Here is a 16,719-nt window from a genome sequence, read left to right as displayed (position 1 = left end):
GAAGGAAGAAAGGAAAGAAGGAAATAAAGTCCAAAAGGCTGGGGCCAAGAAAGGACAGGGCAACCTGTGAAACCCCTGTGTGGGAAGGTGGGGTTCTCTAGAGGTGACTGGACTAGAGGGTGGTTTCTAGCTGCCTGGAGAGAGGAGGTGCTGGCTGTTTCATCCAAATGTGCTCTTGGTTCAGCATGCTTGCTTTATTACTGATTTTAAAACTATTTCTAATGTATCTGAGAGTTATTATGACAGTAATAATAATAATAATAATAACAAACACTTACATGGAGGTTGCTATGTGCCAGGAAATATTTTGGGCATTTCATTTTAAATTCCTGAAACAATTATGATATAGTGTGGATATTTGTCCTCACACAGATCTCATGCTAGTGCTGGAGGTGTTTGAATCATGGGGGTGGATCCCTCATGTCTTGGGCTATCTTCGTGATAGTGAGTGAGTTCTCATGAGATCTGGTTGTTTAAAGGTGTGTGGCACCTCCCTGCCCCTCCTCTTTCTCTTGCTCCTGTTTTCACAGTGGGATGTTCTTGCTCCCTCTTTGCCTTCCGCCATGATTAAAAGCTTCCTGAGACCTCATCAGAAGCCAAGTGTATTAGTCTGTTTTCACACTGCTGATAAAGACATACCTGAGTCTGGGTAATCTACAAAAGAAAGAGGTTTAATTCGACTCACAGTTCCACATGGCTGGGGAGGCCTCGCAATCATGGCAGAAGGTGAAAGGCACGCAGCAGACAAGAGAGAGAATGAGAATCAAGTGAAATGGGTTTTCCCTTATCAAACCATTGGATCTCGTGAGATCCAATCTCCCATACTACTAAAAGAACAGTATGGGAGAATCCACCCCTATGATTCAATTATCTCGCACCAGTCCCACAACACGTAGGAATTATGGGAGCTACCATTCAAGATGAGATTTGGGTGGGGACACAGCAAAACCATATCACCAAGTATGCCTGGCACCATGCTTTCTGTACAGACTGTAGAATTGTGAGCCAATTAAATCCCCTTGGTATACATTACCCAGTCTCAGGTGTTTCTTTGTAGCAATCCAAGAATGAACTAATACAACTTACTTTCACTTGTTAAATGATGGAATTGGGGCACAGAGATGTTAAATAACCAGCCCAAGGTCAACCAGTTTGCACTTGGTGGAGCCAGGATTTGATCTCGAGTAGTTTGGCTCCTGGGCCTAGTCTCTTAATCACTACTCCAAGAGCCACACTCTCTTATGCTAATGACATATTCTTCTCTTCCTATTCTGAGCAGTATAATTTTAAATTGGTATTAAAATATTTCAAATGGCTCTTCCATAGATACTGAAGTCATTTTATGTAATCTCTTTTGGAGTTATAACATTTTAATAGATTTGTTCATCTGGAATCACCCTTGCGTTTCTGAGATTTATCCTATTCTGTCATGGTGTATAGTTTCAATATGTTGCTGATGTGATATATTTGAGATTTTGGTTTTTATGGTCATAGGAATGTTTAGTTCTAAAATCTCATACATTTGTATGCCTTATTATGAAGGGGGCAATGCTAATCTTCTGTAACATTGTACCAAAGTGAGAACACAAGTGTCCACACTTCAGATAGAAAACAAACCAAGAAATATTGTTAAATAAATCTTTGGCTGGAACTTAAAGCATGAGCTCTACCACAGGGGAGACCTCATACAAGCCTGTATCTCTCTGACAGTCAGCAAATATTGGATTGGCATTGACTAGTTATATAAAATACATTGGTAGTCACACAGAAGTTTTTAATATTTGGGGATGGTTGCATTTTAAGGACTAATTTAATTCAGGAAAAGCAATAACTTTAGGAGTTGTAATTTGACTCATCTTGTTTTTATACAGCTGTAGAGCTTGTCTCTCCATAAAGCATCTATGGATGTTTTTGTTAATGGCCTGATGTTTTCCAGGAGGTCTCTGCACACACTGGTAGATCAGGGAGAGAAGCCAGGGAGTGTAAGTAACAATGTAACAATACTTAACAGGCAGCTCTTGGTGGATAATCCTATTTAAGGCTTAAAATAACTGTGGAATTATTCTAAGAACCAGCAACACCACTTCTAGGTGTACACTCAAAAGAATTGAAAGCAGAGCCTCAAAGAGATATTTGTATGTTCATGTTCATAGCAGTATCATTCACAACAGCCATAGGAGGAAGCAACCCAATATCCATCCATGGATGAATGGATAAACAAAATGTAGGGGTTTTTTTGTGTGTTTTTTTGTTTGTTTTGTTTTTTTTGAGACGGAGTCTCAATCTGTCGCCAGGCTGGAATGCTGTGGCACCATCTCGGCTCACTGCAACCTCTGACTCCCTGGTTCAAGCAATTCTCCTGCCTCAGCCTCCCGAGTAGATGGGATTACAGGCATGTGCCACAACCCCCAGCTAATTTTTGTATTTTTAGTAGAGACGGGGTTTCACCACGTTGGCCAGGATGGTCTCGATCTCCTGACCTTGTGATCCGCCTGCATCGGCCTCCCAAAGTGCTGGGATTACAGGCATGAGCCACTGTGCCTGGCTATGTAGGGTCTTTTTATTGAAATATTATTCAGCCTTTACAAGGAAGCTCTGACACGCGCTACCACATGGGTGAACCTTGAAGACTATTCAGCAAAATAAGCCAGTCACAAAAGGATGAATACTGTCTGATTCCACCTTTTTGAGGTACTTAAAGTGGTCAAATTCATAGAGACAGAAAGTAGGATGCCAGGCTGAGGGTAGGGGAAAATGGGGAGTTAGTGTTGCATGTGTGTAAAGTTTCAGTTTAGGGAAATGAAAAGAATTCTGGAGACAGGTGGTGGTGATGATTGCACAACAATGTAAATGTGCTTCACAACTGAACTGGACACCTGAAAATGGTTTAGATGGTAAAAGATAAAATCGCCATGTATCATGCGTTGTTTTCTTTATTTCACAGGTGAAAACACTGGGCTGAGAGTCTAAGAGTCCAAAGATATGCATAGCCAATAGCAGGCTGGTGTTGAATCTATGGCCTCTCACTATGTGGAACATGAGGACACAGGCATCACACTAAGAGCAGCAGGAGGCAGTCAGATGCCTAGGCAGATAGGGGTGGGTCCCCGGTGAAACCCCACCTTCAAGCCAAAGACAGTTTAAACCCTGAAAGCCAAGGTACAAGTTAAATCCTTGGACCAGATTGAAAACCTGTCTTCCTGTTTGGGGCATTTTCCTCTGATTGATCCTCACTCTTCACCTATTTTACATATACCTACCCTACCTACCCTTTCCTAATTGGTTTTCTACACTATCGTGCCCACCTTTGAGTGGTGTCTTGACTTTAACCCTTTTTGCATACTCACAAACCAATCAGCACACACACCCCACACTCCCTCTTCTGAGCCCATAAAAGCTCCAGGTTCAGCCATATTAGGGAACTTTTCCCACTTTGGCATAGGGGACCCACCCATCACATCTCCTCTTTGCTGACAGCTTTCCTTTCACTTAGTAAATTCTACTCCACTCACTCTCTAGTGTCCATGCACCTAATTCTTCCTGGCTATGAGACAAAAACTCGGACCTAGCTGAGCTAAGGAGCAAAATAATCCTGCATCAATACAAACCAGGAAAACCCACTCTTTTGCAGTGTCTTGGCTATAAAAACTGGAAGACAGATGTTGTGGGATGTAGGGGCAAAGTGCGAGATTGCCTTTCTTCATCTCTGCATTACATGTAGTTCATGTCCCCTTAAATCCAAGATTCTTCAGAAATGGAAACATGGAGTGCCGGGAAAATTAACATATGTGATTGTCTCATTGCATTCAGGTTACTATAAAAACAACTTAGAATGGGTAATTTATAATAAACAAATATTTATCAATCATAGTTTTGGAAGTTGGGAAGTCTGAGATCAAGGTGCCTGCTGTCTTGGCCCCAGTGATGTTTGCTCTCTGTTTCCAATGTGACACCTCACTGTTGCATCCTCCCATGACAAGAAGCAGAAAGGAAAAAGGACCATGGTGCTCCCTGTAGTCCCTTTTGTGCTGGCACTAATCTCATTTAAGAGGGTGGAGTGCTCTGACTTCGTTAGTTCCCCAAAGGCACCACCTCTTAATGCTATCACATTGGATGTTAGGTTCCAACAGGTGGATATTGGAGACACACAAACATTCAAACCAGAGCAGAGGTCCATCACTCAAGTAGGGTTCAGTGCTGGCTGCATGGGATGCTGGTCTCTGCTGACCCTTGTCCCTCTAACTCCCAGCACAGAGTGGCCTTTGTTTCTCATCTCAACCTGTCTCCATGCTGAGAAGCTCTGCATTTCACAAGTCCTCAGGAAGAAGGGAGCACAAAGACACCAGCAGCCCGCTTACCTGTGTGAAAGCTGTGTCATTTCCTGAGGCACATCTGGAGACAGGGGCTTTACTGGAGGTCTTGGCCTTTGCTCATTCTGAGGAAAGCTACCTTGGGGTTCTTCAAACATCTCCCCATCTTTCCCATCTTCCCTCCCAAACCCTGTCATATTTAAATGTTTTAACATCTTTTGTGTTTTTTACCTATCCAGAGACCAGTCTTCTAGAATCTTCCAGTTGGCTCTAGGGTAACACTCAAATCTCCTCTCTTTTCTTGCATTCACAAAAACGGTTTTATCTGACTGTAAAGGCAGCAGTGCCCCCCCAAGAGAGATCTTCCCTGCCAATGACTGAATGTGAGACCTTGCTTGGTCCATGTATTTCCTTTCCAGAATGCTCCCATATTATTGCAAATGGAAAGAAGAACATTGAATAGAAAGAACATTTTAAATATTACAGTGTTTAAATATCGATATCACACCTTTTCCATAGAAATAAGAATTAAACTGCACCAGTAGTTTATGTATTTAGGGCTCCTGCATTTAACTTGGATATGTATGAAACAACAGTAATCCAAACAAAAGTTTATAAGCTCCAAGTAAGTGATATATTTTACATTTCTCCCATGGAGAAAACTTTTTTTTCTAGAATCATCGAAAACATCCTAAGCTTTCTGTTCTTTATCCTGGATGATCGAAGGAAGGAGATGAGTCTGATTGATCGCTTGGCTTCCACAGGCTTTGGCTTTGTGCTCCTTCAATGTCAGTTCTTGTGTCATGGAACACACAGCCGGGTTACAGGTGATGACACATATGATCGAAGGTGAACGAACAGTGTCCTATCGTACATGGGCGGGGACAGTAAAATACGGGCCCATTCTGTGGCTTAATGCTGTAGGGAATTTTAAGTGCTTAGTAACTGGTAATTTATATTAAGAGTTGAATTTTGGGCACACTCTGGGGGAAAATTATGAGATGTTTATTAACCATTGCTGGAGGTAGTTGGTAAAGGGCTCCAAAATTGGAGAGAAGGGCAAGGAGAGCAGGACAAGGAGAGAACAAGACAGAAGGGCAAGGAGAGAAGGTCAAGGATAGAAAGCCAAAGAGAAAAGGGGAAGGAGGGAAGGGCAAGGAGGGAAAAGAAGGGAGGAAAAGGCAAGGAAGGAAGGGGAAGAAAGGAAGGGCAAGGAAGGAAGGGGAAGGAGGGAAGGGCAGTGAGGGAAGGGCAGGGAGGGAAAGGAGGGGAGGAGAAGGAGGGAAGGGCAAGGGGAGAAGGAGAAGGAAGGAAGGGCAAGAAAGGAAGCACAGGGAGGGAAAGCCAAGGAGGGAAGGGGAAGGAGAGAAGGGGAAGGAGGGAAGGGGAAGGAATGAAGGGGAAGGAGGGAAAGGGAAGGAGGGAAGGGCAAGGAAGGAAGGTGAAGGAGAGAAGGGGAAGGAAAGAAGGGCAAAGAAGGAAGGGCAAGGAGAGAAAGGGAAGGAGGGAGAAGGACGGAAGGAGAAGGATGGAAGGGGAAAGGGGGAAGGGGAAGGAGGGAAGGGGAAGGAAGGAGAAGGAGGGAAGGAGAAGGATGGAAGGGGAAGGAGGGAAGGGCAAGGAGGGAAGGGCAAGGAGGAAAGGGCAGGGAGGGAAGGGCAAGGAGGAAAGGGCAGGGAGGGAAGGGCAAGGAGGGAAGGGCAAGGAGGGAAGGGGAAGCAGGGTAGGGCAGGGAGGGAAGGGCAGGGAGGGAAAGGGAAGGAGTGAAGAGGAAGGAGAGAAGGGGAAGAAAGGAGAAGGAGGGAAGGAGAAGGATGGAAGGGGAAGGATGGAAGGGGAAGGAGGGAAGGGCAGAGAGGGAAGGAGAAGGAGGGAAGGGCAGGGAGGGAAGGGCAGGGAGGGAAGGAGAAGGAGGGAAAGGGAAGGAGAGAAGGGCAAGGAGGGAAGGGGAAGAAGGGAAAGGCAAGGAGTGAAAGGGAAGGAGAGAAGGGGCAGGAGAGAAGGGGAAGGACAGAAAGAGAAGGAGAGCAGGGCGGGGAAGTTGTGAGAGGCCATGGAGGACAGACTTTGTGCCATCTTGGTGGAGTCCCCTCAAGTCAATGTGAGGTGCTCTTCTCAGGTTTGCCCAGAACACCTTTCAAGACCAACTGACCATGGCCAATTTTGTTATCAAAGTGAAAAAGAATTGACTTGAGGCAGGCAGTGAGCAGTATTGGGGCTTCACCTCCACGTCTCCCTCCGTGAATGCGTTGGTGTTCTTCCAGCCAGCTGTGTGTGCGCCCCTCCCGGCTGTGTTCCCTAACCTCTCTCCGTCACATTTCCACTTCTCAATCACTTTGTGGATTCATGGCAACACAGCCACACTATCCTTTTATGAGGGCGTGCACTCCATGAACTGAGCACTGGGACAAAGGGAACTGGCTTTCAAGGAGTAGACACAGGTGCAGGGAGACACACAGGGCATCCCTAGGAAAAACGGCAGCCCATCCCTAGACTGTAACACACACGGGATGCTATGAGCATGAGCTTAGGTTGTTGTTTGAGATCCTTGTAAAGCAGAGCCCTGTCTACAGTGCTTGCATCATGTGTGTGTATTGATTGCCTCTTTGCTGTGTTTTATGTGTTTTATATTTCATGGCGATACTGCTTATTCCATTGTGAAGATTGGGGTACATATATTTTTGGAAGCCAGCTACTTTTAGGAGCTAAGTAAAACGTTGCGTATTTAAGGAGTGCTGTTGCAATAAATGCCATATATTTAAAAAGCACAGTCTGTTCTAAGATGTAGGGCTCAGGTTTCCAGTAAACATCTCTCTGGAATGAACAAGTGAACAAAGTACACGCGCCCCTCCCCACACGCTGCAGTTTAGTGCTGCATCCTTTCATGGCTCTGCCGTTTATGTGAGTAGCTTTGTTAACCTGTCAGCTCTCACATCCGCTCTTAGAGAGATGCATGGCTAGGTCCACCCTATGCTAATAAGATCCCCTTGGCCATTATTAATAATACCGGCGATTCAGAACATGAAGCCATAGACCAGCAATAAAAAGAGAAACTGTCGTTATTTCAACCACTGAGCAGAAAACTAGTGGATCTTCCATAATTATGCACATTTGCAGCTGCCAGGCTCCAGCTAGAAGGGAAGACATGGAACTCTACCAGCCAGCAGGCTGCCCTCGTGGGAAAGGGCAGGCAAAATGAGGCTGACCTTGGGCTTGGCAGAGCCATTGTGCCCAGGGAAGTAGGTGCAGGTTTGGCCTCATTCTGAGTGTTCTGCCTTGATCTCTCTTGGCCATTTGGGAAGAAGGATATTTAATATCTATACTTCCATTTCATCATTATTCATCAAACGGCACACATTATGGCTGTGCCTGCATATACCACTACAAACCCTGGTCCTACAAAATATTTCTTCATGTTTATAATTTCTCAGTAACAACTATTATCAAATTTACTTATTAAGGCTGTATTTTCCTTTCTATTGTTGAGGTGTAATTTGATTCAGGAGAGCTGTCCTCTTTTCACTAAATTCATTGTTGGCTTTTGAATTGAGTTTTCAAGTTGAGTACTGTTGAAAATCCAGTTTGCTTTGCAATATTAAGCTGTTATCAGGACTAACTTTAAAAAAAATCACTTTCTAAAATCAGGGCCTGAGGTGTACCACCAGCTTTAGAACTAGGATTCAGGAAGAATATAACGTTTCTTGAAACAGGGTTGAATTTATGTAATGTATAGTTCACAATAAAAACCGCTAGCACGGAATGATTGTTGAATCTGGTGAATTTTCTCACTCTTTCCTACTGCTTTAGTCCAACTATTGTATTAGACCATTTTTATGCTGCTGATAAAGACATACCTGAGGCTGGGTAATTTACAAAGAAAAGGAGGACTACCAGACTCACAGCTCCACGTGGCTGGGGACGCCTCACAATCATGGTGGAAGGTGAAAGGCATGTGTTACGCGGCGGTGGTAAGAGAGAATAAGAACCAAGCAAAAGGGGTTTCCCCTTATAAAACCATCAGATCTCATGAGACTTATTCCCTACCACAAGAACAGTATAGGGGAAACTGCCCCCATGATTCAATCAATTATCTCCCACCAATTCCCTCCCACAACATGTTGGAATTATGACAGCTACAATTTAAAATGAGATTTGGGTGGGGACACAGCCAAACCATATCAGGTACTTTGTGCTGGTAATTACCCCTCTCCTGGCCCACTCTGACTCATGCATTCACTATGATCTGGTAGATTTGCTTTAACATCCCTCTGCCTCAATTCTTCATCTGTAAAATAGGCATATCTAGTACCTAACTCTTAGAATTACTGGGAGTTTTGGAGGAGGGGATACAGGGCGAGGCACTTAGCTGTCACTGTGAATTCTAGCCCTGTGGGAGCAACATCTATTGGTGTGGAACTCTATACTGGGCTTGTCATAGTAGAAAGATGAGGCAGGCATAGTTTGCACCCTGAACAGGACTTTCCCCCTGAAGCAGAAGTGTCCTGTCAGCGCAGGGCCTGGGTGGGGACAGCTGAGGTGGAGCAGCTGAAAGTGTGTCTTACAGAGATCACCCAGGCTCAAAAGAGGTTTTGGACAGCCAGCACAGCCTCTGTCTTGGGTGAGGCCTCCCTCTAGCTGTCGCTAAGGGGCACATGTTGGTCCCAGCACCAGCACACCCACCCCAGGGCCACTTTCTTCCAGAATTCACCAGTGCTTTCCACAACCTTCTCAAAGCTTGCTCAGGTCAATAAGGATCATGCTCTGGAGTGCAATTAAGACTAAAAGTCATGGTCCAGAGTGGCAGCAAAAGGAGACCATGGACCCTCTCCCCAGGGACACACCGTAACTGCTGAAAATCATTAAAGAACAACACAACAATGATCATTTAAAGTCAGGAAATTGTCCTCAGGATATAAAAGAGGTGAAGAAAAATTCAGTCAGTAGACTGCTAGATTTTGGTGAGAACAGTAAGATCTGTGCATTTGAGCCACCACTTACTCTCCCTAGCAAAGCTTGATGGAACCTCCCCTCCAGGAAGGTGTGGCCATGAAGATGAGCTTCCTCATCCATTCCTCATCCCTCAGCCCTCAGACAAGGGCTGTGGTATCCCCCGGGGAGGAGACAACCATGAGCATTTCTCATCCCCAACTCTGAGATGAAGAAGCTACATTTCTGGAGAGGGTGGCTGAGTGGGCAGGGGCTCCCATCCTTCAATCAGCCTTCATGCATGGGAAAGCTGTGCTGCCACAGACAGGGCCCCCAATAACCCTCAGCCCAGTGTGTCCGCAGGGCAAGGGTTTAATTCTGAGAGGAAGCTGAGGAGGCCATAGGCTACCACCCCTGATCATAAAGCAGGGATGTCACTCAGGGAAAAGAGGGCCACTGTTCCTCCACCAACTCCAGAGCAGGGGCTCAGAGACTTTGCCCAGAGGGAGGCACAGTACAGAAGAAAAGATAGCTGCAAGTCTCTCGCCAAAGGAAATTATTTTATTTATTTATTTATTTTACAGAGTGTAGAGAAGTTCAAGCCTAAGTGGACTTGTGAAAATAATGGAGATTTTGGTGGGGAGCCTGGTAGCTCCTCTTAATTAAAAACCAGATGGACCATAGGCTAGTTAGTTTACCATAGAGAAATAGGGGAAGAGATAAATGAGAGGAGCCCTCTTGGGGTCAGAAGAAACCTAGAAGACTGGCTTCAAAAACCCATTGCAGGCATTTGATAGAATCCGGCTGTGGAACAACCTATGCACTCATCCACTGCCAAAAATGAGAGCAATCAGCTGGCAACTAAGGGAGGCAAACAGCTGGGTATTATCCAAACGAAGCTGACAGCTTGACAGAGAGATGAGAGGAAGAAACAGGCAGTGAGAATCTCTTTAAGCCACTGTTACCTGAGGGTGACCGGGTGAATGTCCAAGACTGTAAGGACAGCATCAGAGGCTTCACATCATGGACGAAATAAATGTTACTAAAAGAGTCTAGCTCAGGCCACAAATAAATACATAAAGAAATGGCAACAAAAATATGCCCAGCAGTGAGGAGGAGCTGCTGCAATATATTACCTGAAAAGTTATGTTTTCAATCAAAAATAGAAGATGCAAAGAAACAGAAAAATGTGACGTACACAGAAAAACAAAAACAAAAAAGCAGGGAACAAAATACTGTCTGTTAGAAGGCCTAGATGTTGAAACTGACAGAGATGTTACAGTAGCCTTAAATACTATGTTCAAAGAACTAAAGTCAACCACATTTAATGAATTAAGAAAGCTATAATGGCAATGTCTCATGAAACAGAAAATATAAATAAAAAGTAGAAATTATTTTTAAAGAAACTAATGAAAATTATGGAGATTAAAAGTGTAATAACCTAAAGGAAAGATGAATTAGAGGGACTAAAGAGTATTTAGAACTGGCAGCAGAAAGAATCTGTGAACTTGAAGATAGATTGATAGTGATTATACGGTGTGAAAAGCAAATTGAAAAAAGAGTGAATGAAAATGAACAGATTCTGAGAGAAATTTGGAGCATGATTAAGCACACGACATATTGGCAGGGCGCGGTGGCTCCCGCCTGTCATCCCAGCACTTTAGGAGGCCAAGGAGGGTGGATCACAAGGTCAAGAGATCGAGACCATCCTGGCTAACATGGTGAAACCCCCATCTCTACTAAAAATACAAAAATCAACCAGGTGTGGTGTTGCGTGGCTGTAATCCCAGCTACTCCAGAGGCTGAGGCAGGAGAAATGCTTGAACCCAGGAGGCAGAGGTTGCAGTGAGCCGAGATCACGCCACTGCACTCCAGCCTGGTGACAGAGTGAGAGTTCTTGTAAAAAAAAAAAAAAAAGTAGACAATACATGTGTGATAGGAGAATCAAAAGGAAAGAAAGAGAAGAGCTGAAAAATTATTTGAAGAAAGAAGGACTAAAAATATTTCAAATTTAATAAAAAACGTCAATGGAAATATTCAAAATCCCAATGAACTCCAAGCAGGATAAACCCAAACAGATTCGTGCCCAGACACATCATAGCAAAAATTCAAAAAAATTTAAAGGCGAGAAGAAAATCTTGAAAGCAGTAGAAGAAAAATGATTTTTCAAGTGAAGGGAAGCCCAGTGAGGTTAATAACTCACTTCTCATCAGACATTGTGAAGACTAGAAGACAGTGAGATGGCATTTTTAAGTGCCAAAAGAAAAAAAAAAGGTTAACCAAGAATCCTATGTATTGCAAAACTATCTTTCAAAATTGAAGGTAAAGATGTTCTGAGATGAGCACAATTGTGAGAATTCATCACTAGCAAACTTGCCTTCCAAAAAATACTAAAGGAAGCTGTTCAGGCTGAATGCTAGTGAGCCCAGACAGTGCTTGACTTACATACACACACACACACACACACATGCACACACAAACACACACACCCCAAAGAGCATTGTTACGGGTAATTAATTATGATAGATAATATAAGTACATATTTCTTGTCCTCTGAACTGATTTAAAAAGCAACCGTACAAAGTAGCATGTATATGATTGCCTTATTGGGTCCATATAATATAGAAATGCAATTTTTTTGACAATAACAGCTTGAAAGGAGTGTATGGGAACAAAGATGCATTGTAGTAAGGAAATAATACCAGACAATAATGTGAACCCACAGAACAAATGAAAAGGGCCAGAAATAATAAATGAGAAGTGTAATTTAACAAATACTACAACATACATGCTCTCCTTTCTTGTCCCAACTTCTTAATAATAAATATAAAATTATTTAAAGCAATAATTTTAACTATGTATTGTTAGGTTTGTAGTATATATAGTTGTAGGATGTATAACAATGATAGCACAATAAAAAGAAGAAAAAAATGACACTATATAAGAGTAGTATTTTCATATCTCAGTGGAGTTAAGTTATAAACATCACAAATAGATTCTCATAAGTTAAAGTATACATGGTAAGCTGTAGAACAATTACTGAGAACGTAACTAAAAATGGTAAAAAATTATTAAATAAATGAAAATGTTAAACTAGAAGCTATTCACTCAATGTGAAAGTATTAAAGAATAGAGAAATAAAATTGTGTGACACAGAAACCAAAAGTAAAATGGTAGACATAAATCCAACTATCAAGAATAAATCCAACTATCAAGAATTTCATGTTATCAAGAATAACATGAAATGTGATTAGAATAAAAGTTTCAACTAAAAATCAGAGAATTTTGAAGGATGAAAATTATTATCCAACTATATGTTGTTGATAAGAGACTTTAGTTAAAATGACACAAATAGGCTGAAAGTAAAAGTACGGAAAAGATGTACTATGAAAATAGTAACCAATAGAGAGGTGAAGTGGCCATACTAATATCAGAAAAAATAAACTTTAGAACAAAATTGTTACTAGAGACAAAGACATTTTAGATAAAAAATGTCAATCCATCAAGAACATAGAACAATTACAGACATATATGCACCTAAAAACAAACTCTGAATTACATAGAGCAAAAACTATGAGAATTGAAGGGTAAAATAGGCAAGTCAACAATAATACTTGCACACTTTAATACTTGACAATGTATAGAATTCTAGGCAGAAAATCACCAAGGAAATAGAAGACTTGAACAACACTGTTTACTAACTAGACCTAATGAACATCTGTAGGACACTCCGCCCAATGACAACAATATAAATTCTTTTCAAGTGCACGTGTAACATTCTCTAGGACAGATCAAATGTCGGGCCATAAAACAAGTCTCAATAGATGTAAAAGATTGAAATCACACAAAATATCTCCTCTGATCTCAATGATCAATTTCAAATGATAGAAATTAATAAAAAAAAGAAATTTGGAAAAGCCACAAGTCTGATATTAAACAACACATTCTTAAATAACAAGCAGTAAAGCAATAAATCACAAGCAAAATCAGAAAATAGTTTGAGATAAATAAAAACAAATATTAACACATAGTAAAACTTATGGGATGCAGTGAAAGCTGTACTCAGAGGAAAATTTATAACAGTAAATGCCTACAATTACATGAGAAATATCTCATATCAACATTTAAAACTTCCACCTTAAAAAAAACTAGAAGAATAGCAAACTAAACCAAAAGCAAAACCTCCCAAAAATGAGAAAGATTAGAGCAGAAATACATGAACCAGAGATAGAAAAAAATCAAATAAACCAAAAATTGGAACTTTGAAAAAGTTAACTAAATTGACAAACCCTTAGTTAGTTAGACTGACCCAGAAAAACAGAGAAAATGAAAATGCTTCAAATCAGAAGTAAAAGAGGAAAATTACTACCAACTTTACATAAGTAAAAGTGATTTTAATGACATACTATGGACAATTATACACCAACAAATTGGATAACACAGATGAAATGGATAAATTCCTAGAGACATATAAACTACTGAAACTTAGGAAGAAATAGAAAATCTTAGTAGACCTATAAAAAGTAAAAAGGTTGAGTTAGTAATCAAAAATGTTCTAGCAAAGAAAATCCCAAGGCCAAATGGCTGCACTGATTAATTCTACCAAACATTTAAAGGAGAACTGACTTTAATTTTTCACAATCTCTCCTCCAAAAGTAGAAGACAGTAGGAATGAAGGCACTTCTAAATTCATTCTATGAGACCAATATTATCCTGATATCAAACTCAGAAAGAAAATCTTAAGAATGTAGATGGAAAAATCCTCATAAAACACTGGCAAACTGGATCCAGAAATATATAAAAAGAATTACACATAATGATCAATGGGATTTACCTAGAAATGTAAGATTTGTTTAACGTAAGAAATTCAATTAATGCTGTTGATACATTGAATAAAGACAAAATCCCACATGATCTTGTCAATAGATGCAGAGAAAACACTTGACAAAATACAACACCTCTTCATGATGAAAACATTCAAATAACTGGGAATTGAAGGCAACTTTTTCAACTTGATAAAGGGCATCTGTGAGAAACCCACACATAGCATCACACTTAACAGTGAAACATTGAATTCCTTCCCTTTAAGATCAAGAACAGAACAAGAACATCTATTCTCACCACTTTCATTCAACATTATATGAGAGGTCCTAGCCAAGACAGTTGCATAAGAAAATGACCTATAATGCATCCAGATTAAAAAGAAGTAAAACTGTCTCTGTTTGAAGATGACATTATCTTGTATATACTAAATCCTAAGAAATCCACTAAAAGCTATTGAAATAAATAAGTTCAGCAAGGATGTAGGATACAAGCTTAATATACAAGAATCAATTTTATTTATACACACTTTCAATGAACAATCTTAAAATAAATTTAAAAATTCAATTTACACTAGTATTATAAAAAATAAAATACTTATAAAATTATCAAAGGAAATCTAAAACTTATATTCTGAAAACTATAAAACATTATTGAAAGAAATTAAAGAGGACCTAAATAATTGGGAAACATCCCATGATCATGGGTCAGAACACTTAATATTGTTAAGATGTAATATTTCTCAAATTGAGCCACAAAATCAATAAATCCCTATCAAAATTCTACCCGGGTTTTTGGGGAATCCAGAAAGCTTATCCTAAAATTCATGTGGAAATTCTAGGAACCCAGAATATCCAAAACAATCTTGTATTGTAAGAGAACAATTCCCAATTTTAAATCTTAATACAATGCTATAGTAATCAAGACAAGTAATCAATGAAGTAGAATTAAGAGTCCAAAAAACCCTAACACGTACTGTCAATTGCTTTTTCAATGAGTGCAAGGCAACTTAAGAAGGAGACAATGGTATTTAACAAATGATTCTGAGACAACTGGATCTCTACATGCAAAAGAATGAATTTGGATCCCCATCTCATATATATAAAATATATTAACTCAAGATGAATCAAAGCCCTGAAGGTAAGAGCTAAAACTACAAAACCTTTAGAAGAAACATGATCTCGCACTAGGAAATAGTTTCTTATATATCACACCAAAAGCATAAACAGCAAAAGAAAAAAATAGATTAATTGTATTTTGTTAAAATTTAAAACACTTCTGCTTTGAAAGATGCTGTCAATAAAGTAAAAACAAAAAAAGAACCTGCAGAAAGAGAAAACGTTTGTAATTTATATATGTTACAAAGGACTTCTGTATAGAATACGTTTAATACAAAACACATAACTCAAGAATAAGAAGATAAATAACTCAATTTTTAAAATGGACAAAGTATTCCAATAGAATTTTCTCCAAAGAAGACATACAAATGGCCAACATCCAAATGAAAAGATGCTCAACATCATTAGCTGTCAGAGAATGCAAATAAAAACCACTTTATACTCACAAGAATGGCTATAATTAAAAAAACATAATAATTATGAGTAAGAATATGGAGAAATTGGAATCTTCATACACCATTGTGCATTGGGGAATGTACAACAGCAGACATCTGGCAGTTTCTTAAGAAGTGATGGATAGGTATATACCCAATACAAATAAAAATATATCCACTCAGAAACTTGTACATGAGTGTTCACAGCAGCATTATTTATAATCACCAAAAAGTGAAAACAACCTGAATGTTTATCAGTTGATGAACGGATACATAAAATGTGATGTATCTTTACAGCAGAATATTACTCAGCAACAAAATAAATGAAAGACAGAAGCAGGCTACGACAGGAATGAACCTTGAAAACATTATGCTAAATGAAAGAAGCGAGTCATGAAAGACCACCTACTTCATGATAAAACTTAACAAATTTCCAGCAGATACAAATCTATAGAAACAAAAAGTAGATTAATGGCCACCTAGGGATGAGTTGGGGGAGGCTGGTGAAGAATGAGAAGTGACTGATCATGGATACAGCTTTTCTTTTTGGGGTGGTGATAACGTCCTAAAGTTCATTGTGGCGATGGTTGCCCAACTCTGAGTGTGCTAAACACTATTGAATTATACACTTTAAATGAGAGAATTGTATAGTAAATGAGTTATAGCTCAATAAAAAATACTAAATATCAGGAATCTCACCTGAATTTCAAACCTTTCATCTCATTTCCTGTCTCAAATATACAAATTCTACCTCCATTGAACTAAGTGCAAATTGTAACCTATTTATTTAAGGAATTAAATCCCATTATGTGACTCTCAGAAGTGACTGTCTAAGTAAGCTTTATGGGGCTTCCCCTATCAATGGGAGTTACATTTAAGAAGGAGCTTTCGAAGAAATAGAAAGCTTGACAAACCAGTTTCTGCCTGTTTAATGGTAGAAGGTCAGCCATTACCAGAATGACTGGGAGTGAAAAATAGAAGCTTCCTGAACTCAGGGCACTGATTTGCAAGGCCAGCTCTACGACCGAAGAGAATTAAACCCAACACCCCTTTCTAGACCCCCTGGATCATTCATATGGTGCCAGTTAAATGCCAGTTCAGGTTTTAGGA

The sequence above is a fragment of the Pan paniscus genome, chromosome 4 (assembly GCF_029289425.2).
Source record: "Pan paniscus chromosome 4, NHGRI_mPanPan1-v2.0_pri, whole genome shotgun sequence".
NCBI lineage: Eukaryota > Metazoa > Chordata > Mammalia > Primates > Hominidae > Pan > Pan paniscus.
This window is presented reverse-complemented; position numbering follows the sequence as displayed.